Source organism: Pelobates fuscus, chromosome 4, assembly GCF_036172605.1.
Source record: "Pelobates fuscus isolate aPelFus1 chromosome 4, aPelFus1.pri, whole genome shotgun sequence".
Taxonomy (NCBI): domain Eukaryota; kingdom Metazoa; phylum Chordata; class Amphibia; order Anura; family Pelobatidae; genus Pelobates; species Pelobates fuscus.
In genome coordinates, this window is record NC_086320.1 from 316,063,376 (window position 1) to 316,086,961 (window position 23,586).

A 23,586-nucleotide genomic window follows, 5' to 3' on the forward strand; every position below is an offset into this window, starting at 1 on the left:
GATGGTTGTTGTGCAGTTATGGTTGCAGTGCAGTGATGGTTGTTGTGCAGTTATGGTTGCAGTGCAGTGATGGTTGCTGTGCAGGGATGGATGCTGTGCAGGGATGTGTGATGTGCAGTGACGGTTGCTGTGCAGGGATCGTTGCAGTGCAGTGACGGTTGTTGTGCAGGGATGGTTGGTGTGCAGGGATGGATGCCGTGCATGGATGGTTACAGTGCAGTGACGGTTGTTGTGCAGTGACGGTTGTTGTGCAGTGACGGTTGTTGTGCAGTGATGGTTGCTGTGCAGGGATGGATGCCGTGCAGGGATGTGTGATGTGCAGTGAGGGATGCTGTGCAGGGATGGTTGCAGTGCAGGGATGGTTGCAGTGCAGTGATGGTTGTTGTGCAGTGATGGTTGTTGTGCAGTGATGGTTGCAGTGCAGTGATGGATACCTTGCAGGGATGGATGCCGTGCAGGGATGGATGCTGTGCAGGGATGGATGCTGTGCAGGGATGGATGCTGTGCAGGGATGGATGCTGTGCAGGGATGGTTGTTGTGCAGTGATGGATGCTGTGCAGGGATATATTGTGCAGTGATGTTTGCTTTGCAGTGTAGTGATGGTTGCCGTGCAGGGATATATGCAGTGCATAGCGCAGGCCCTGGCAGGCAGAGGACAGAGGGAGGTACCAGCAGGCGGGCGGAACGGAGGCAGAGTCCCAGTGTCCGTGTCATTCAGATCCGGGGAGCAGGGCCGGGCGGCGGGTGAGTGTGTGAGCTCCGGGGAGATGGTGATGGCTGCAGCATCATCTAGTCCAGGCATAGGCAACCTTCAGCGCGGGGGTCTGCCATCAAACGTCCTAATCTGCCTTTAATTAATTACAATGTATCATCTGTAGGATACCTGTAGACAGACCCTGTATGTAGGATACATATAGACAGATCCTGTATGTCGGATGCATGTAGACAGATCATGCGTGTAGGATGCATCATGCATGTAGACAGATCCTGTGTGTAGGATGTATGTAGACATGACATGCGCACAGTCGATTATTCGGCAGGTGCGCTGTTTACCCCAAACCCCCCAATAACTTACAGACACCGTATTTCTGTTGGAATAAAAAAGTCCACAGCTTTATTTATTATTATAAACAAGATAACAAATTGGGGTCATTGCCACAAAAGTAAATATACCTCCACCCCCCACCGTACATAAATTACCCCCGGCAATGACCCCGCCAATAACAATAAATAACATTATAAATAACCAATTAACACATAACATATGGCCTACCAAAGAGGCCCCATATCCATAACTTTTTAAACTGTAGGGGTGTACCGAGACCCCCCTACACCACCTGGTTCGGAGCCACCGATGAGCTCGAACCCACAAACCATTTCACACTCCAGTTTAATCCAGCCTAACCAATTTATACTCCTCCTACCTTCCAATTACCCAAGCCCTATCCCGCCGCTGTGACCAAACGGGAACTCCAAATAAATAGGGAGGGTGGGAGGGACAATTACCAGGTAAGTGTCAGTTTAGTTAAAATGTCCCTTGGACATAAAATGGCCGCTTAATATACTCCTATAGTCCAACCCCCATTTACCAATAACCACACCCCTTTAACTGGTTACTCCCCTGCCTACTCCTGGCTCTGTCAAGGCCCACTCCCCTGACTGCGCTGTTCCATGGGCTACATGACATGCGCACAGTCGATTATTCGGCAGGTGCGCTGTTTACCCCAAACCCCCCAATAACTTACAGACACCGTATTTCTGTTGGAATAAAAAAGTCCACAGCTTTATTTATTATTATAAACAAGATAACAAATTGGGGTCATTGCCACAAAAGTAAATATACCTCCACCCCCCACCGTACATAAATTACCCCCGGCAATGACCCCGCCAATAACAATAAATAACATTATAAATAACCAATTAACACATAACATATGGCCTACCAAAGAGGCCCCATATCCATAACTTTTTAAACTGTAGGGGTGTACCGAGACCCCCCTACACCACCTGGTTCGGAGCCACCGATGAGCTCGAACCCACAAACCATTTCACACTCCAGTTTAATCCAGCCTAACCAATTTATACTCCTCCTACCTTCCAATTACCCAAGCCCTATCCCGCCATAGCAAGAGACTTGACCCCTTAATGTCTCGAGCGACCCCCACCACACATAAATAGGGCTTTGGAAATACCCTCCTGGAATCCTAAGTTTAGTAGATCACACCCCACATCAGACAGGTGCACACCATCCCTCCTAAAATAACCGGGCAACCCGCCCTCCAATTCCAAGTGCCTCACTGGGACCCCCCCTAGTCTCCTAATATAGACAGACATGGCCTTATTTACTTTACCACGGCAACGTGCCACAGCCGCCGGGTCCCTGGCATGCCTCCAGTTCAACCGCGGCACCATTTCAGACCAAACTATTGTAACTCCAGGGACCAGAGCCCTCACCCTGTCCAGGTCCCTCTTCATTCTCCTGACCAACACCTTCTGGGGGACCAAACCTAAGTCATTGCCCCCACCGTGAATCAACAATATATCCGGGGCAAACCCCTTGGACAACATCCCAAAAATTTCACCACTTATACTCTGCCAGCTGAAACCCCTAAAACCAAACCACCGCAGGTCCACTGTGTCCAGAAGAAAACCCAGTTGTGTGCCTTGTCTCCGAACTGCGGCCCTCTTCTCCGCCCAGTAGACAAACGAGTGACCCACCAGCCAAGCGACCAAGCCTGAAAGGAAACAAATTCAGTTAACCGGCAGAGCACCCTTTTCCCACATCCACAACATTCCATTCACATCAACCTTTCCGGCCTTACATATGCACGGAACCTGATGGATTCCCATCTCCCAATCTGCTTTATCCGCTCCTCCCCCAGCCCAAGCCGCGCCGCCTCAGTCGCAGCCCCGATACGGAAGGAGTGCGTACCAAATTGTCCGGGCTGCAAGCCCAAACTCGTCAACCCCATGCGGAAGACTCGCAAGAACTGAAAGCGTGACAGCGCCTTCCCATCCTCATGAATCAGGAAGCAACCACCAACCTGCGGGCGAACCCGTAAAAACACGTCCCCACACGCAACCGGGCACACCGGGGACCCTGGAAGCGAGGACAGGACAACATTCTTACCTTTTCCGAAGACGTCCGTCTTCGAGCGCCGGAGCCAAATCACAACCTTGTCCTGCTCTATAGCCACATCCTCATACTGGAGGCCCGATGCCCCCGACCTATTGGCGCTCACCAATTCGCCAATACGAAAAGCCCCAAAGAAAGCCCACACGAAAGCCACAGAGAACAAAGTTACTTCAAATGCCGAACTACACAATTCGTTCAACAACCCCACCAACCCTTGAAGGGTGGCAAAGGACACAGGCCTCCTCGTATCCACAGACCTCCTGCCCTTCTTGAAACCCTTCAAAGTTTGCTTTACCAAGAAATGTTTGGTCAGGTCTTCCCACCCGTTAAACTTGAACAGGAAGGCTAACGCAGACATGTAGCGTTCCACCCTAGAAGGGGATGACCCACCTGCCACCAACCTGCAAAGAAGCCACAACAGTGTGTCCAACCTACCCGCTGCAGAATCGCCTGCTCCCGCCTGGGACAACATTTCCTCCCATTCACACCAAACCTTAGTATAAGCGGTCCAAGTCCCCGGCGCCAGTGAGCTCCTTATGTATCGCCCAAGCACAACGTCCCGAGCCGCCACATCTCCTCCGGGCATGCTTGCCCTGTTGCTTGTGCGTCCGGCGCTGCCTCCCGGAACCGCACCCACTGTGAACGAGACAGAGCGTCAGCGACCACATTCAGCAGGCCCGGCACGTGCCGCGCCCGGAAGACAATGTTCCAAGACATACACAATAGCACTAGCTGCCGTAACAACCTAACCACTGGCAGGGACGAAGCCGATAGACTGTTAATTACCTGTACCACTGCCATATTATCAGAGTGAAAGATAACTTTCTTGTCCCTGAGCTCCTCGCCCCATAGTGACACCGCTACTACAACTGGAAAAAGCTCCAAAAAGGCGAGGTTCCGAATCAAGGGGCTCTCGGACCAAGCCTCAGGCCAAACCTCGGCACACCACTTGCCCCCAAGGTAAGCCCCAAAGCCAATGCTCCCCGAGGCGTCCGTAAACAGCCCGGCTTCGCCAGATGCCTTCATCACATCCCTGAAAAACACCCGTCCGTTAAACTCAGTGAGGAAGCGGTCCCATATGTCCAAGTCCTCTCTCATACCTACCGACACCCTGATGTAATGACCCGGCAGACGGACCCCACAGGTGGCCCTAGCCAGCAATCTACAAAAAACTCTTCCCATAGGGATCACCTTACAAGCGAAATTAAGGCTGCCGAGCAAGGACTGCAGTCCCCGCAGCGTAACTTTCCTAGCGCCCTTTATCGCGTGCACCTGCTGGCGGAGCGCCCTCAACTTCTCTTCCGGCAGCCTACATTCCCCCACGACCGAGTCGATTTCCAGCCCTAAAAAACTCAGACACTCGGACGGGCCCACTGTCTTGTCCTCGGCCAGAGGAATCCCAAACTGTTGGGCTAACCTCTGGAACACCCGCAGTATTTGGGCACATCTGTCTGACCCAGCCGGGCCCACACACCGAAAGTCGTCCAAGTAATGGACCACCGTACCCCCGCCCGATTCCCTGCGCACTACCCACTCCAGGAACGTGCTAAACTTTTCAAAATACGCACACGAGATGGAGCAACCCATGGGTAGGCACAGGTCCACGAAAAACTTACCCTCAAAAAGGCACCCTAACAAATGGTGACAGTCTGGGTGGATAGGAAGGAGCCGAAATGCTGCCTCCACATCCACCTTCGCCATCAAAGCCCCTCGCCCTGCTCTCCGAACCAACTCGACAGCATGGTCGAATGATGCATACGATACGGAGCACAGGGCCTCATCGATATCATCATTTACCGACGCCCCTTTCGGGAATGATAAATGATGAATCAACCTAAACTTACCCGCCTCCTTCTTGGGGACTACCCCCAGCGGGGATACCCTCAAGTCAGGCAGCGGCGGAGCCTCGAACGGCCCAGCCATCCTACCCAGTTGCACCTCCTTCAGCAACTTGTCCCTCACAACTCCCGGGTGTTCACCCACCGACTTGAGATTACTGCATAACCTCCCCACATCCCTACTCTGAAACGGTATTGAAAAACCCTCCGTAAAGCCGTGCCATAAGAATTCAGCGTCCTGACGGTTACCGTACTGTTTTAGCCACGGCAGCATCTCGCCTACTTTCACCGGGGTTGCCCCCCGCGGCAGCGGAGGGGGCCGACGCTCCAACGGCTCCCGCTCCTGGTGCAGACTTACCTCGCTTAAAACACCGGCTGGCTCCGTGTGCACCCCCACAACCTGAGCACTCGTGCTTAAACCGGCACGACGCACCCCACTTACATTGGCCCTCGTTAAAGAGCCAACAGAAGCCTTTCTTTTGCCCGGCCGATGCAGGTCCCCCAGGGGCCGCACCGGCCGTCCCTTGAAAGGGCGCAGCCTTTTGCGCCATCATGAGCCGCATCCAGAGGGGAAGGTCCATTTGATCCCACCGCATGCTGGGATTCGCCGCTAACCTCTGGCGAAACTGCTCGTCGTACCGCCACCAGGCGACCCCGCCATAGGTCCGGTACGCTTCCCCAATCCCATCTAGGTAGCAAAACAATTGGGAGCATTTATCCGGCGACTTCTCCCCTATCACACTGGCCAGGACACAGAAGGCCCGCAGCCAGTTCCCAAACGTTTTAGGAATCTTCCGATACCTACGCTTTTTCTCCTCCTCCTCTTTCTTTGCGTCCTTCTTGTCCTCCTCCTTCATGTCTAAGAACTCCTCCAGCGGGAGCAAGGAAAAAACCTCCACAAACTCACCCTTCCAAATTTTTTCCTTGATGTCCATTTTCAGATGACAACCTAATGGGCCCGAAAAAGACACGTGCACGTTTTGCCGCGCAGCGTCGGTAATTTCGCCCCCAATACCTACCTTGTCCCCCGACTCCTTACTAGTTTCAGACCCCGATAACCCCACTTCGCTATCCAGCGTTGGGCCCACGGCCCTACCTTGTAACCCCTGGCCTTTCTCACACGTCCACACTCTCCCAAACTGAGGTGAAGCCATTTCCCCACCCGCCCATGAATCTAAGAAAGATTTTAAGCAATTCAATAGTGTTCCTGCGTGTGGTGTAACAGTCGACTCACCGCCTGAGCCCGAAGCCGCAGAAGGCTGTGGGTTCGTTTCCCTTCCGTCCGCCATGCTTGGCTCCGGAGCATCCAATTGGCGCCGACTCCCGTCCGCCTGGCCCTGCCTCAGGACCGCGGGTGTAGTGCTGCGAGACCTGCAAGGAGAACGACACCTGGGTAGTGTGTCCACATGATCACATACCCGCCCAACATCCTTATGTTCATGCCTGTAGTTCCGCCCTATCTCCCGACTCCCTGCCTGGCCCTCCCGGCCGTAAGCACTGCGCCGCTGACCTGGCGAGCTCCTGCCTGAGGACCCAGACGCACTGCGCCGCTGCCTCCACCTCCGGTCCCTTGAGGCCGATCTCCTTCTGCTTAACCTGCTTGCAGACCTGCTCCTCTCTCTACCCCTCCACCCGTCAGCCTGCCTCCTGTCATGCCTGGCACTGACGCCGTGCTGCTCCCTGCTGCGATGCGGCCTAGGGCTCCGCGAGAGACCCCTCGGTCCCCGGGAGCCGCCCCTGCGGCCCTCCCGCTCTCTCCCAGCCCGTCCTGTCTCCATGCCCTGAGCTGAGTCCTGGGAGCTATCCCGACCTGCTGAACCTGGCCCCTTTTGGGCCGCCTTGCGAACTGGGGATTCCGCCTGTCTATCCTGGCGTTTTCTGTCTGCTAAAGCCGCGGGCCCTGCTGGCCCCAATGTACCTGGCTGAGCGGACCCGCCGTCTGCGTCCCTTGTGCTGAACCTGGCCCCACTAGAGGCCGCCCCCAATGTGTCCCGTTGCCCAGGGGCTCCCCCTGCCATCAGGGGGACCGCCTGATCACTAGAGGCCTCCGCTCTGCCCCCCGCCCGCTGCCCAGCCCCAGCGCCATTCCCTGACTCACCGGGCCGCAACCGCTCACTGCTTCCACCATCCGATCTGCTCTGGGTCCTGGCTCCAGCCGCAACCGTCCCGCCTGCCGCCTCCCGGCGGGGCGCACACCGCGTGGTAGGCCTCGGCCTAGCTGCTGCCCGCGCCCGGCCAGCACCGCGTCGGACCGACGATGCCGGCCGCGGTACATCCACTCCGCTGGGGCCCGCTACCTCATCCAGGGCCCCAACAGACTCCGCTGACGGGCTCCTCCGTCTGCCGACTTCAGGCTCCATGCCCGGGCTCAGCCGCTGGGGCGGTCTCGCCCTCCTCATGGAACGCCGTGCAGCCGCCGCAGGGGTTGTAGGGGGGGGACCCTGAGCCCCCAGTTGCTCGTGAAGCCAGGCCAATCCTCTATCCCGCACAGCAGCTCTCACTCCCTCCAGGATTTCTTCCATTGATGCCATGATCTGCAAGACAAAAGAAAAAACCAACACAGACCTGCCAAAAACAATTACCAGGTAAGTGTCAGTTTAGTTAAAATGTCCCTTGGACATAAAATGGCCGCTTAATATACTCCTATAGTCCAACCCCCATTTACCAATAACCACACCCCTTTAACTGGTTACTCCCCTGCCTACTCCTGGCTCTGTCAAGGCCCACTCCCCTGACTGCGCTGTTCCATGGGCTACATATCCTGTGTGTAGGATGTATGTAGACAGATCCTGTGTGTAGGATGCATGTAGACAGATCATGTATGTAGGATGCATGTAGACAGATCCCGTGTGTAGGATGCATGTAGATAGATCATAAATGTAGGATACATGTAGACAGATCCCGTGTGTAGAATGCATGTAGGCAGATCATGAGTGTAGGATACATGTAGATAGATCCTGTGTGTAGAATGCATGTAGACTGATCCTGCATGTAGGATGCATGTGGATAGATCATGTATATAGGATACATGTAGACAGATCCTGTATGTAGGATGCATGTAGACAGATCCTGAATGTAGGATACATGTAGACAGTTCCTGTATGTAGGATGCATTTAGCTAGATCATGTGTGTAGGATGCATGTAGCACATTCGTGTGTAGAATGTATGTAGACTGATCCTGCATGTAGGATGCATGTGGATAGATCATGTATATAGGATACATGTAGGCAGTTCCTGTATGTAGGATACATGTAGACAGTTCCTGTATATAGGATACATGTAGACAGTACAGTTCCTGTATGTAGGATTCATGTAGACAGATGCTCGGTAATAACTGCTTAACAGATGTGTCCTAAACCCTCGTAACATGTTATTTGTAAATAAAATGAAATAATTGTTCTGTATTTAGTTCCTTCCTGTGACTAGGTTTCATACTATCCCAATGCAGAAGCCACTGCTATCTTACTACAGATTAAAAAAAAAAAAAAAAACACATTACTTTGTAAGTTTGCTACTCCATATATGCAGTAATGGTTGTCAAGTAATATTTTGATACGTATGGTGTCTTCAAGGGTAACCAGTAGACTTTAACATTATTAGGTATATTCATGTGCAACTGGCTTTACATCAAACTGTCCCTTCGACGTGTCACCCAAAACTATAATTATGCAGTGAACGACAAAAGTCAATAGCTGAGGGGGTGAACAAGTAACTGGTTAAAGAAGAAGGGTGAGACACAATTTTTTTTTATTTTTATTAATATTTCAAATATCTTCTCATCTAGAGATGAGGCTTTTAGTGTGCCTCACGAAATTAAACACACCCCAGTACATAGTGAGATTATTTTACATATGTGTATTATATAAATCTTATTAGTTTCCACCACATTCGTTCCAAACTGTAGCTCAAAGCAGAAGGGGGTACTTCCCATAGATAAGAATTGGTTTCGCTTGTGACGACTGCCATGTATGCGATATGTGTCTATGAGAAGCATCTGATTGGACGCAAGTCATCAGTATTGATGACCAAATAGGAGGAGGAGCTGAGCTGCAACAAGGAGCTGGAATAAAGGTACGTTTTATTGATTGTTAGCCCTTTTGATGTGAAACTGACGTCTCAGTATTCTAAATACATTAAGAATCACGTACAATTAAAATATATATATAAAGAACAATATTAAGAAAATGTATCAATCATTTTTAATTGGAGTGTTCCTTTCCGTAAAGCTTATCCAAGCATAAAAACTAAAATTCATATAGTTTATTTTTTGTAACGTTTGTTTTATTCCGGTTGTTGTTTGTTGTTTTTTTTGTAAAAATGTAAAGGAAAAATAAGGGTTTATTCAGTAAACATTAAATTGTGGAGATGGTTCAACCCAGTTGCAATATATAGGAAAAAATAGCAGCACTACTAACATTTTCCATCTCACACCAGGAAAATATAATAGCATTCTTCCATGCAATATTTGGCTGTATTGATTGCATAGACACAGTTGGTAGGAGGTGTTTTGTTCCTTTTCTCTTAAAGGTGCAAAGAAAGTAAATGTTTAAGTGTCTTTTGAATGTATAGCTCTTATAATTGCCAGCACTTTTTTCACAATATTTATTTTTATCAAATTGAGTTGTAGCTGAGGTTGAAACAATAATGTAACATTGGGAAAATGTAAAAGTTTGAAATTATAACGAGGAAGATAAATTCCTTATTATTTCATTGGCAGCAGAGGGGCCAGGTCATGGGTTCTAGGAAACTCCACTTTTTGTCAGATGTCTTGAAAACATTTTTACTGGAGGTACCCAACTATGAAGATCTTTAAAGGAACACTATATGGTCAGGAACACAGACATGTATTCCTGACACTATAGTTTTAAAACCGCCATCTAGCACCTCTAACCCCTTCCCAACCCCCCAAACTTGCTTCCCTAAATGTAGTAAAATCTTACTTGTATTCCAATCTACAGATGCTGTCTCTGCCCTGATCTGCCTGGTTGACTGACATCATCAGAACTGATTCTCTGAGCCAATCACAATGCTTTCCCATAAGATTGTCCGAGACTGTCAAGGAGGCAAATCAGAGGCAGAGCCAGCATAAGCCAAACGCAGCCTTGGCCAATCAGAATCTCATCATAGAGATGCATTAAATCAAGGTATCTCTATAAGGAAAGTTCAGTGTCTGCATGCAGAGGGTGGAGACACTGGATGGCAGTGCTACACAATGTGCAGCACTGCCCCAGGAAGCACCTCTAGCAGCCATCTGAGGAGTGGCCAGTGGAGTTATTACTAGGCTGTAATGTAAACACTGCATTTTCTTTGAAAATACAGCGTTTACTGCAAAAAACCTCAAGAGAATGATTCTACTCACCAGCACAAATACAATAAGCTGTAGTTGTTCTGGTGACTATAGTGTCTCTTTAACGTTTGAACCATAATCATTTTAATAAAAACACTAGTGGTAATGGTGCCTAAAGTGTCCTTTTAAGAAAAGAAAAAACAACAAGATCCACCTGAAAAATTCATGAAATAACAAAAGCTGCCATTATGTAAGAGCTGAATTTCACATTGGTTAACATTTTTTATCAACATATTGTGCTGGTTATGTTTTCATTGAGATCCTGGAGAGTATCCGCAGGACGCTGTTCATGGGTAGAGAGGAGGGAACATAACACAGAGAGGCAGAGACAGGCCATAACATCCGCACCTTACCTGTTACTGCAGAAGGTTTTCTGGAACCTAGCAACTCTGGTCCTAGAACTTCCAAGATCCAGAAACCTGCAGCTACTAGCTTCAATTAAATTTAAAATCCATCCACACCTGCTTGCTAAGGCTTAAAGGGTTACTCCAACCCTCTTTAACTAAGTTCTTAAAAAATAATAATGCCCTATTGAGCATTAAATTAATTGAGAATCTTTCTTAATTCACACTCTTTGCCTTCATTTTGCGGTTCAGTTTTCAATCCACTGCAATTTGTTGTTTAGTGATTATACCCCGTGGTTAACCCCCCCCCCCCCCCCCATCTCCATGACATAATATACATAATGACACTTGTTTGCCAATCCCCGCGCTGTGTATTGACGTGAAGAGTACGCCTAACACACAAATCAAAATTTTTCATGTTGGATTGGCTATTGTGGCCCAGATTGTTCAATTACGGTATATCACAAATCTTTAGTTTAGTGAGCATTTAAATCTATACCCTGTATTTTTTTTATAATCATGTATGTTATTTTTTATTCTTTTTTTTTGTTGTGCCGTTAATTACATGTTATCAGCATTCGCCACAACAGCGTGTTTGAAGATGCACTTAGATTTGATAGTGGCATGAGACAGTGCTCGTTTTTTTTTATAGTTATAACAAACTTGGCTAAACATCGAAATCTTTAGAGTAAAATAAGGTGATCAACGCTTAAAATTGCTAGGTTAACTTTGCTAGTGTAGTTGTAGTGTGGTAGTATAACTAGCAGTATCACAATAGCTGGGTTATGTGTGATGTATATTCAAATTGCGCTACTCTTGTATAGGCTATGATGCAGTATGGAAAGAAAAACACATTACAACGCTAAGGCTTGCCTATCGTACATATGTTAACCTCACTACACAGTCTAACCGTTAATATAAACAGTTATGTTGATGAGTAACTGTACATTGAGCCGTGCTGTGCCGATGAATTGCTGGACATGGGGCCTTTGGGGAGCGCTTTGCGGTATACCCAATGTTGTCACATCGAGTCCGAAATGGCATGGGGGCATAGTCCACAATTGGCCTGTGTTAGACGCCTGAGTCCGGGTATTCCGCTGTAGCGAGAGTTCGTAACAGTCCAGGCCAGAAATACCTGTGAGGCAGCATGGTGGGCAGTTCAGCCTATGCCCAGCGTTGGTAGGTTCTGTCCACTGTGACAGATAGCTTGGTGACTCTGCTTTGTGGGTGGCTCCTGTCGCGCTCCGTGGGGTGAGCGGCCGCTCAGCCACCAGTTTTGCAGCATTGGCTGTAAAGCGTTGGGTCGTGCTGTTAGCGAATGTTGTGCCCATTCACAAGAAAGGTAATAGGGAGGAGTCGGGCAACTATAGGCCAGTAAGCCTTACTTCAGTAGTGGGGAAAGTGATGGAAACCATGTTAAAGGATAGGATTGTTGAACATCTAAAAACACATGGATTTCAAGATCAGAGACAACATGGGTTTACTTCAGGGAGATCATGCCAAACTAATCTTATTGATTTTTTTGATTGGGTAACTAAAATTATAGATCAGGGTGGTGCAGTAGACATTGCTTACCTAGATTTCAGTAAGGCTTTTGACACTGTTGCACATAGAAGGCTTATCAATAAACTACAATCTTTGAGTTTGGATTCCAATATTGTTGAATGGGTAAGGCAGTGGCTGAGTGACAGGCAACAGAGGGTTGTAGTCAATGGAGTATATTCGAAGCTTGGGCTTGTCACCAGTGGGGTACCTCAGGGATCTGTACTTGGACCCATTCTCTTTAATATTTTTATTAGTGATATTGCAGAAGGTCTTGATGGTAAGGTGTGTCTTTTTGCGGATGATACTAAGATATGTAACAGGGTTGATGTTCCAGGAGGGATAAGCCAAATGGAAAACGATTTAGGTAAACTAGAAAAATGGTCAGAGTTGTGGCAACTGACATTTAATGTGGATAAGTGCAAGATAATGCATCTTGGACGTAAAAACCCAAGGGTAGAGTACAAAATATTTGATAGAGTCCTAACCTCAACATCTGAGGAAAGGGATTTAGGGGTGATTATTTCTGATGACTTAAAGGTAGGCAGACAATGTAATAGAGCAGCAGGAAATGCTAGCAGAATGCTTGGTTGTATAGGGAGAGGTATTAGCAGTAGAAAGAGGGAAGTGCTCATGCCATTGTACAGAACACTGGTGAGACCTCACTTGGAGTACTGTACACAGTACTGGAGACCCTATCTTCAGAAGGATATTGATACCTTAGAGAGAGTTCAAAGAAGGGCTACTAAACTGGTTCATGGATTGCAGGATAAAACTTACCAGGAAAGGTTAAAGGATCTTAACATGTATAGCTTGGAGGAAAGACGAGACAGGGGGGATATGATAGAAACATTTAAATACATAAAGGGAATCAACACAGTAAAGGAGGAGACTATATTTAAAAGAAGAAAAACTACCACAACAAGAGGACATAGTCTTAAATTAGAGGGACAAAGGTTTAAAAATAATATCAGGAAGTATTACTTTACTGAGAGGGTAGTGGATGCATGGAATAGCCTTCCAGCTGAAGTGGTAGAGGTTAACACAGTAAAGGAGTTTAAGCATGCGTGGGATAGACATAAGGCTATCCTAACTATAAGATAAGGCCAGGGACTAATGAAAATATTTAGAAAACTGGGCAGACTAGATGGGCCGAATGGTTCTTATCTGCCGTCACATTCTATGTTTCTATGTTTCTGTACTGAATGGTGCAGTTTTGGTCGGGTGAGGTGCTTGTGTGCGTCGCTTGTTTGGTTCCGCTTTTGTTTGTCAGCGAGTGGAAGCGTGCGCCCGGAAAACATGGCGCCCGTTCCCGCCTTGAGGATCTCAGGTACCTGCTCCGCCGCGTGGCCCCCTTGGATGCTTGAGGTACGTGCCTGTGGTATCGGCATCGTGCCGTGGGTCTGATCCATGAGGCCACCGTCCGTTCAGCCTGGAGGTATGTTGCCCCTCTGCTAAGTAATGCATCCCTGAGGTTTGCACACAGCCGGTCAAAAAACCCCAAAGGTGTCGTGGGTGGTTGGATGCGGGCGCTCTGCTTATTAGGACCACGCTGGGCGGCCATATTGGTTTTGAGCTGGTGTCCTGGAGCCCCTGTATGCCTTGCAGCTGGCAAATCTGCTCTTTGGTCGGATCTATGTGTCCAGTGGGGACCGGGATACCCCCCGGTCGGGGGGGGGGTATGCCAAGTTGAAGTCGATTGAGGGCCCTTGCGCCGAGGAGAGCGGCCGCCTCCCCCCGGCTCCAGTCCCAGTAGGCCGCATGTGGTTTTCAGCGCTCCCGGCTCCGACGGGCCCCCGGGTGGTGTCTTTTGGTTCTGGGGGGCACCCCCGACGTGGGTGGTGCACCCCCGAAGGACCTTGGGCTATATAGCCGTCGTTTTTGTCCTGGGTTCCACTCGCCAGGCAGGAGCTCGTGCCAGACATAATAATGTATGTTTTAATGAAGAATAATCCCTTTATATGCAATAGGATTTTTTTTTTATTCCACTTTTATTGATTGATTATACATCAATGCCTGCATTTATTTGTTTTTATAATTATAAGTATTTGTTCTAATGTTTTGAAATCCATTTTTGTTTACATTATCTGGATTTAAAGAAAGAAAAAGTGTGTGCCATTTAGATTTTATATTGCATTCAATTACGTCCAGTTAGCGTCCTTCTGTATTCTGCTCTGGTACATTCCTGACCCATTTCATCTTCCCCACACTGCACACAGGCCTATTGTGGTAGACACAAACACTGTACTGTATGCCTACTTCAGATGTGCCTCTCTTTTTGCAAAATCATGAGAATTTTATATTCAAAGAATACTCAGCGGAATTGCAAAAAGGATGCTGGCAACAATTATATATCCACTAATATTATTTATACGTTATGCATGTGATACTTTATGTTGATATCAGTATCAAAAATAGGCCCTGCACAAGTTGTAAACCTTGCAATTTTGTCAGTCTTCCATATAAGGCATGCCACTTTTATATTCCTTGCCCAATATTCAGTTAGTACTTTTATTTGGTAATACTTGCAGAACCCCTGCCAACTGCCCTGGGACTGGAAGGACAGTCCTGATTGAGAGCTATATGTTTTAACCCCTTAAGGACCAAACTTCTGGAATAAAAGGGAATCATGACATGTCACACATGTCATGTGTCCTTAAGGGGTTAAGGAGAAGTAATAAGTACTGTAATCATGTAACATGTAACATGGAAGTGTGGATACTTGGCAAAGGAATTGCACATTTTCAAGCAAATTATCCAAGATGCAAAAATAATTGAGAATTTGTCTAGTTCACATGTAATTTGCATTTTCTTTATCAATTCTCTACAAATCTCAATTTAGTGAATAAATCCTGTAGTCTAATACATTCACCATTAGTCTTTTTTAAAATGCACAAATATTACTGCATCACTTATTTCTTCTACAATGGGAGATGCAAGTTTATTTCCATTAATCAATTTGTATGGAATATTTTCTGTTAGGTCAATAATCGGAGCTAATGTGAGGGTCTCTAGTTGTAAGATCAGTGGGTGGGAGTGTAGCGCTGGATTTCGCAACTGCTTTGAGGATTAATGGGATGTGGTCCAGTCTGGGGAGAAAGCAGCTTATATGCTTATGAAATGCTTTTCCCAAAATAAACATGAGTTTAAATCAGTGTATCAGGAATTGTGGAGAAGTGACAAGTGAATTGCAAATTTTAGGCAAAAAAAAAAAAAAAAGAACGTTGTACCCCTTTTCATGTGGCACATCAGGGTCAGAAAGAAGGTGAGAGAGATCTGGATTCCAAAAAGTGACATCCATCCTAAATAAGGGCCTGATGGAGTCACGTAAGTGTGGAAGACAGAATTTTCTCCTAGAGCTTAGAGCCAATAGTGATACACAGAAATAGTGTTGTCGCGAACCCGAAATTTTCGGTTCGCGAACGGCGAACGCGAACTTCCGCAAATGTTCGCGAACCGCGCGAACCGCCATTGACTTCAATGGGCAGGCGAATTTTAACAGGGACTCTTTCTGGCCACAAAAGTGATGGAAAAGTTGTTTCAAGGGGACTAACACCTGGACTGTGGCATGCCGGAGGGGGATCCATGGCAAAACTCCCATGGAAAATTGCACAGTTGATGCAGAGTCTGCTTTTAATCCATAAAGGGCAGAAATCACCTAACATTGACACCTGTCCTCAAAGCCCTGCCCTGATACACACTGACACAGAGCAGAATAGAGACTGTTCCCCGTCCTCAGAGACAGGGCCGTCTTTAGCGCGGGGCAAACGGGGCAGCTGCCCCGGGCCCAGTTGCTCCTGGGGGGCCCCAGAGCAGCTGCCCCGTGGGCCCCGCGATTTGAGCAGCCCCCATGTACCCAGCGGTGCGGCTGCACAGAGCCGCACCGGCCCGCCAACTAAGGAGGCCCTCCGGGTGGCCCATGCACTAAGGGCCACCCGGTAAGCATGTTTGAGCAGGGGCCCGGTCGGGCGCTGTGACGCTTAAACAGCGCGACCGGGCCCCTTCCTGTACCGGCTGGGAGGAAGTGAGTGCCGCACGTCACTTCCTCCCACCGGAGAGCACAGCCGCGCGGGAGGAGAATAGCCAGAGGAGAACTCCCATCTGCCTCAGCCTGCCACTGGACCCCAGGGAAACCACCCTCCAGGAAAAGGTAAGAACCTGGAGGGTGGCTAAATGTGTGTGTGTGTGTCAGTATGTTTGTATGTCAGTATGTCTGTGTGTGTATGTCAGTATGTCTGTGTGTGTGTGTGTGTATGTCAGTGTCTATGTGTGTGTGTGTATGTCAGTATGTTTGTGTGTGTGTCAGTATGTCTGTGTGTGTGTGTGTGTGTGTGTGTGTGTGTGTGTGTGTGTGTGTGTGTGAGTATGTCTGTGTGTGTGTCAGTATGTCTGTGTGTGTGTGTCAGTATGTCTGTGTGTGTATGTCAGTATATCTGTGTGTGTGTCAGTATGTCTGTGTATGTCAGTATGTCTGTGTATGTCAGTGTCTGTGTGTGTATGTCAGTATGTCTGTGTGTGTGTGTGTGTCAGTATGTCTGTGTATGTCAGTGTCTGTGTGTGTATGTCAGTATGTCTGTGTGTGTGTGTCATTATGTCTGTGTATGTCAGTGTCTGTGTGTGTATGTCAGTATGTCTGTGTGTGTGTGTCAGTATGTTTGTGTGTGTGTGTGTGTGTGTGTGTGTGTATGTCAGTGTGCGTGTGTGTCAGCATGCTTGTCGGTGTGTATGTTGGTATGCCTGTGTGTGTCAGTATCCCTGTGTGTGTGTCAGAATGTCTGTGTGTGTCAATACATCTGTCAGTGTATGTGTCTTTGTGTGTTTCAGTATATCTGTCAGTGTATGTGTCTGTGTGTGTTTGTATGTATGTGTGTGTGTCAGTATGTCTGAATGTATATATTTGTGTGTCAGTGTATGTGAGTCAGTATGTATCTGCGAATGTTTTAATATATCTTTCTGTGTGTGTATGTGTCAGAAGGTCTGTCAGTGTGATTGGGGGTTGGGCGTAATTGGGGCGGGCGGAAGGGGCAGGGCCTAGGGGGCCCAAGAAAATGCTTTGCCCAGGGTCCTATTCATATTATAGACGGCCCTGCTCAGAGACCATGATACACACTGACACAGAGCAGAATAGAGACTGTTACCCCTACATAGGGTCACTTGGCAGATATGGCGGGGTCGTGGGAGGGGGAGGATGACTTTCACCTCTTCCCCTGTTACATTCCCGTTGTGCTGTGACATCACCCTTATACGCTGTGTAAAGCATACTATTTAATTTGATCAGCATGGCCACTTGAGTTTTTATAGTTTTCACGCTGCTTGTAGTTTATATATGGTTCACAAAAATCAAACAAACGATAAAGTAAACGTGTAAGGATTCAGAATATTCTTTCAAACCCTTACACATTGTGTGTACGTATTTTTTGTCTTAAGTTTGTGGCTTTAAAGAGGTTTACGTTGTTTCTATGATGTGCATAACATGTTCTTGTAAATGTTTGTTAAATTTTTCCTGGAATTGTAATTTTTCAATCTGAATAAAGATAGTCAAATCCCTGATACACACTGACACAGAGCAGAATAGGGACTGTTCCCCCTACATAGGGTCACTTGGCAGATATGGATTGACACCTATCCTAATGATCCCTGATACACACTGACACAGAGCAGAATAGAGACTGTTCCCCCTACATAGGGTCACTTGGCAGATATGGATTGACACCTGTCCTCAAAACCCCTGATACACACTGACACAGAGCAGAATAGGGACTGTTCCCCCTACATAGGGTCACTTGGCAGATATGGATTGACACCTATCCTAATGATCCCTGATACACACTGACACAGAGCAGAATAGAGACTGTTGCCCCTACATAGGGTCACTTGGCAGATATGGATTGACACCTGTCCTCAAAACCCCTGATACACACTGACACAGAGCAGAATAGAGACTGTTCCCTGTCCACAGAGACCATGATACACACTGACACAGAGCAGAATAGAGACTGTTCACCGTCCACAGAGACCATGATACACACTGACACAGAGCAGAATAGGGACTGTTCCCCCTACATAGGGTCACTTGGCAGATATGGATTGACACCTGTCCTCAAAACCCCTGATACACACTGACACAGAGCAGAATAGGGACTGTTCCCCCTACATAGGGTCACTTGGCAGATATGGATTGACACCTATCCTAATGATCCCTGATACACACTGACACAGAGCAGAATAGAGACTGTTCCCCCTACATAGGGTCACTTGGCAGATATGGATTGACACCTGTCCTCAAAACCCCTGATACACACTGACACAGAGCAGAATAGGGACTGTTCCCCCTACATAGGGTCACTTGGCAGATATGGATTGACACCTGTCCTCAAAACCCCTGATACACACTGACACAGAGCAGAATAGGGACTGTTCCCCCTACATAGGGTCACTTGGCAGATATGGATTGACACCTGTCCTCAAAACCCCTGATACACACTGACACAGAGCAGAATAGAGACTGTTCCCTGTCCACAGAGACCATGATACAGACTGACACAGAGCAGAATAGGGACTGTTCCCCCTACATAGGGTCACTTGGAAGATATGGATTGACACCTGTCCTCAAAACCCCTGATACACACTGACACAGAGCAGAATAGAGACTGTTCCCTGTCCACAGAGACCATGATACACACTGACACAGAGCAGAATAGAGACTGTTCACCGTCCACAGAGACCATGATACACACTGACACAGAGCAGAATAGAGACTGTTCACCGTCCACAGAGACCATGATACACACTGACACAGAGCAGAATAGGGACTGTTCCCCCTACATAGGGTCACTTGGCAGATATGGATTGACACCTGTCCTCAAAACCCCTGATACACACTGACACAGAGCAGAATAGAGACTGTTCCCTGTCCACAGAGACCATGATGCACACTGACACAGAACAGAATAGAGACTGTTCACCGTCCACAGAGACCATGATACACACTGACACAGAGCAGAATAGGGACTGTTCCCCCTACATAGGGTCACTTGGCAGATATGGATTGACACCTGTCCTCAAAACCCCTGATACACACTGACACAGAGCAAAATAGGGACTGTTCCCCCTACATAGGGTCACTTGGCAGATATGGATTGACACCTGTCCTCAAAACCCCTGATACACACTGACACAGAGCAGAATAGAGACTGTTCCCTGTCCACAGAGACCATGATACAGACTGACACAGAGCAGAATAGGGACTGTTCCCCCTACATAGGGTCACTTGGAAGATATGGATTGACACCTGTCCTCAAAACCCCTGATACACACTGACACAGAGCAGAATAGAGACTGTTCCCTGTCCACAGAGACCATGATACACACTGACACAGAGCAGAATAGAGACTGTTCACCGTCCACAGAGACCATGATACACACTGACACAGAGCAGAATAGAGACTGTTCACCGTCCACAGAGACCATGATACACACTGACACAGAGCAGAATAGGGACTGTTCCCCCTACATAGGGTCACTTGGCAGATATGGATTGACACCTGTCCTCAAAACCCCTGATACACACTGACACAGAGCAGAATAGAGACTGTTCCCTGTCCACAGAGACCATGATGCACACTGACACAGAACAGAATAGAGACTGTTCACCGTCCACAGAGACCATGATACACACTGACACAGAGCAGAATAGGGACTGTTCCCCCTACATAGGGTCACTTGGCAGATATGGATTGACACCTGTCCTCAAAACCCCTGATACACACTGACACAGAGCAGAATAGGGACTGTTCCTCCTACATAGGGTCACTTGGCAGATATGGATTGACACCTGTCCTCAAAACCCCTGATACACACTGACACAGAGCAGAATAGGGACTGTTCCCCCTACATAGGGTCACTTGGCAGATATGGATTGACACCTGTCCTCAAAACCCCTGATACACACTGACACAGAGACGAATAGGGACTGTTCCCCCTACATAGGGTCACTTGGCAGATATGGATTGACACCTGTCCTCAAAACCCCTGATACACACTGACACAGAGCAGAATAGAGACTGTTCCCTGTCCACAGAGACCATGATACACACTGACACAGAGCAGAATAGAGACTGTTCACCGTCCACAGAGACCATGATACACACTGACACAGAGCAGAATAGGGACTGTTCCCCCTACATAGGGTCACTTGGCAGATATGGATTGACACCTGTCCTCAAAACCCCTGATACACACTGACACAGAGCAGAATAGGGACTGTTCCCCCTACATAGGGTCACTTGGCAGATATGGATTGACACCTGTCCTCAAAACCCCTGATACACACTGACACAGAGCAGAATAGGGACTGTTCCCTGTCCACAGAGTCCATGATACACACTGACACAGAGCAGAATAGAGACTGTTCCCCGTCCACAGAGACCATGATACACACTGACACAGAGCAGAATAGGGACTGTTACCCCTACATAGGGTCACTTGGCAGATATGGATTGACACCTGTCCTCAAAGCCCATGATACACACTGGGGGGGAGCTACTGTCCTCCCCAACCCCTGCGCGGTGGGTGGGGGCCATAAATCACAATGGGGGGGCCTACTTTCCTCCCCCCCGGCCCCCATCCCTGCGCGGTGGGTGGGGGGCATAAATCACAATGGGACGGACCTACTGATAGGAGTGGAGTATTGTTCATATCAGTTTAATACCTTCCGCGTCTATTATCAGTGGACGTGTAAATGGCAGAGATTTTTAATTGTTGAATCACCTCCCCTTTTTAGGCCAAGGTGGGAAGATGCTTAGACCACTGGTATATTGGTGCCATCTTGGAGGATTTTTTTTTGTTTGGTTTTTGAAGCCACAGTGCTGCACCAGTGGGCCTAAAAATTAGGCATGTACACATGCCTGAAAAATTTGGGATTGTAGCAGCGGCCAGAAAAATTGATGTTTGTTTCACAGGCAGAAAGTGCCCTAAAACATGGCGGCTTGAACCCTAGTTGGTGGCGGATAAGTCACGCAAGTCAAACGTCATTCAGAGCTAAAATACAGCAGCGTGTGGACCATTTTTAGCCCAAGGCAGCTCATCTCATCAGGCCTTTTTTAAGCGAATGTATCGCCCAGTGTCAGTCCCTTCGGGATCCATCCCTCATTCATCTTAATAAAGGTGAGGTAATCTAGACTTTTTTGACCTAGGCGACTTCTCTTCTCAGTGACAATACCTCCTGCTGCACTGAAGGTCCTTTCTGACAGGACACTTGAAGCGGGGCAGGCCAGAAGTTCTATCACAAATTGGGATAGCTCAGGCCACAGGTCAAGCCTGCACACCCAGTAGTCAAGGGGTTCATCGCTCCTCAGATTGTCGATATCTGCAGTTAAGGCGAGGTAGTCTGCTACCTGTCGGTCGAGTCGCTCTCTGAGGGTGGATCCCGAAGGGCTGTGGCGATGCATAGGACTTAAAAAGGTCCGCATGTCCTCCATCAACAACACGTCTTTAAAGCGTCCTGTCCTTGCCGGCGTGGTCATGGGAGGAGGAGGATGACTTCCACCTCTCCCCCTGTTAGATTCCCGTTGTGCTGTGACATCACCCTTATACGCTGTGTAAAGCATACTTTTTAATTTATTTTGCAAATGCTGCATCCTTTCCGACTTGTTGTAATTCAGTAACATTTCCGCCACTTTCTGCTTATACCGGGGGTCTAGTAGCGTGGACACCCAGTACAGGTCGTTCTCCTTCAGCCTTTTTATACGAGGGTCCCTCAACAGGCAGGACAGCACGAAAGACCCCATTTGCACAAGGTTGGATGCCGAGCTACTCATTTCCCGTTCCTCCTCCTCACTGATGTCATTGAAGGTATGTTCTTCCCCCCAGCCACGTACAACACCACGGGTACCAGATAGGTGACAACGAGCACCCTGGGATGCCTGTTGTGTTTGGTCTTGCTCCTCCTCCTCCTCCTCCTCAAAGCTACATTCCTTCTCTGACTCCTCTTCCTCACAATCCTCTTCCAGCGTTGCCGCAGGTCCAGCAAGCGATGCTGATAAGGCTGTTTCTGGTGGTGATGGTGACCACAACTCTTCCTCTTCCTCTTCACGCTCATCTACAGCCTGATCCAGCACTCTTCGCAGGGCACGCTCCAGGAAGAAAACAAATGGTATGATGTCGCTGATGGTGCCTTCGTTGCGACTGACTAGGTTTGTCACCTCCTCAAAAGGACGCATGAGCACTTGAGGCGGGATGTGGACTGGGGACAGGGAGCACGTGGCGTCGTTTTGAAAGGGCGCCGTCCTCCGCGTGAAATAGGGCCGTGAGTAATGACGTCACGGGTAGCCTGCCCATAGTATCGCATAGGGTGGAAGAGCTGATAGGACATCTGAAACGTATTGGGATGGAGATGCTTAATTGTTCTCCAAAATGCTTGACACCACCCCATAGTGAATCTCTGCAAACTTTAATACCATCAGAGGAGGAAGAATGTGGCAGCCCACTGGGATTATTCGAAAAATTTCAAATTGATGATTTTCCAGACCCTGGGGTTGACATTAGTCTGATTGACATCTAGTGACCCATGAGGATGTTCCAGGCACTACTTGTGAAATAAAGACAGATAATAAAGTGAATAATCCTTCTCCTTGGGACTTGCACCCTGTCGTTGAAGGTGGAGTAGGCAATGGCAAGAGCATGCTGTGGGTAGTCAGTGCAAACACTCTCTTCCCGGTGAATAATGAGGAGACTAACTATGATGACGTTATTTGCGTTGAAAGTAATGATGCCAGAGATCTTTTGAAACCATATGGAAGGAACGAATTGGTTAAAAGAAAGGCAAGAGACCACCTGCATATAGACAAGAATACGCATAAGAGAAAGAAGAGAACAGGTGAAAAAGAGAAGCTGCAGACTGCCTATCTGCAAATAGTTGAGTTATGTCCTGAAGATGTCCGTGTTACCACAGTGCAGACTCTGTTTGATACACTACTGAGGAGAGTCAGAGAAACCCCAGATCTTCACGTATTGGATGAGTCGGTGCGTGGAGTTGCAGAGAACGTAGAACAAGAAATATTTAAACTTTTCCTGTGTACTGACAGCAGATATAAGAATAAATACCGGATCCTTTTCAATTTGAAGGACCCTAAAAATCAGATCCTGTTCCGTCGTGTGGTCCTTGGTGAAATCACCCCACAGTGTTTGGTTCTAATGAGTGCAACGTAAATGGCTGCACAGGAGCTGGCCAACTGGAGAATTCAAAAGAGAAAACATGCACTGGAACTAATCGAGAAAGAGGAAAGACAGCCATACCAGATTCAGATGACAAAGCTGACACACAAGGGGTTAATTGAAATTGATACCGTGCCCGATCAGAACTTGACCCTAGAGGATCT

The 23,586-nt window shown here is 48.0% G+C and overlaps 1 protein-coding gene across 1 annotated transcript in view; it reads left to right on the plus strand.

Annotated features, from left to right (window-relative positions):
* The first annotated feature begins 645 nt into the window (after positions 1-645).
* Positions 646-23,586, plus strand: part of SCRN1 (secernin 1) — a 77,556-nt gene continuing 54,615 nt past the window's right edge. Inside the window, exon 1 of the mRNA XM_063452329.1 lies at positions 646-744. The gene's annotated coding sequence lies outside the window, so the exon portion shown is untranslated. The remainder of the gene's footprint in view (positions 745-23,586) is intronic.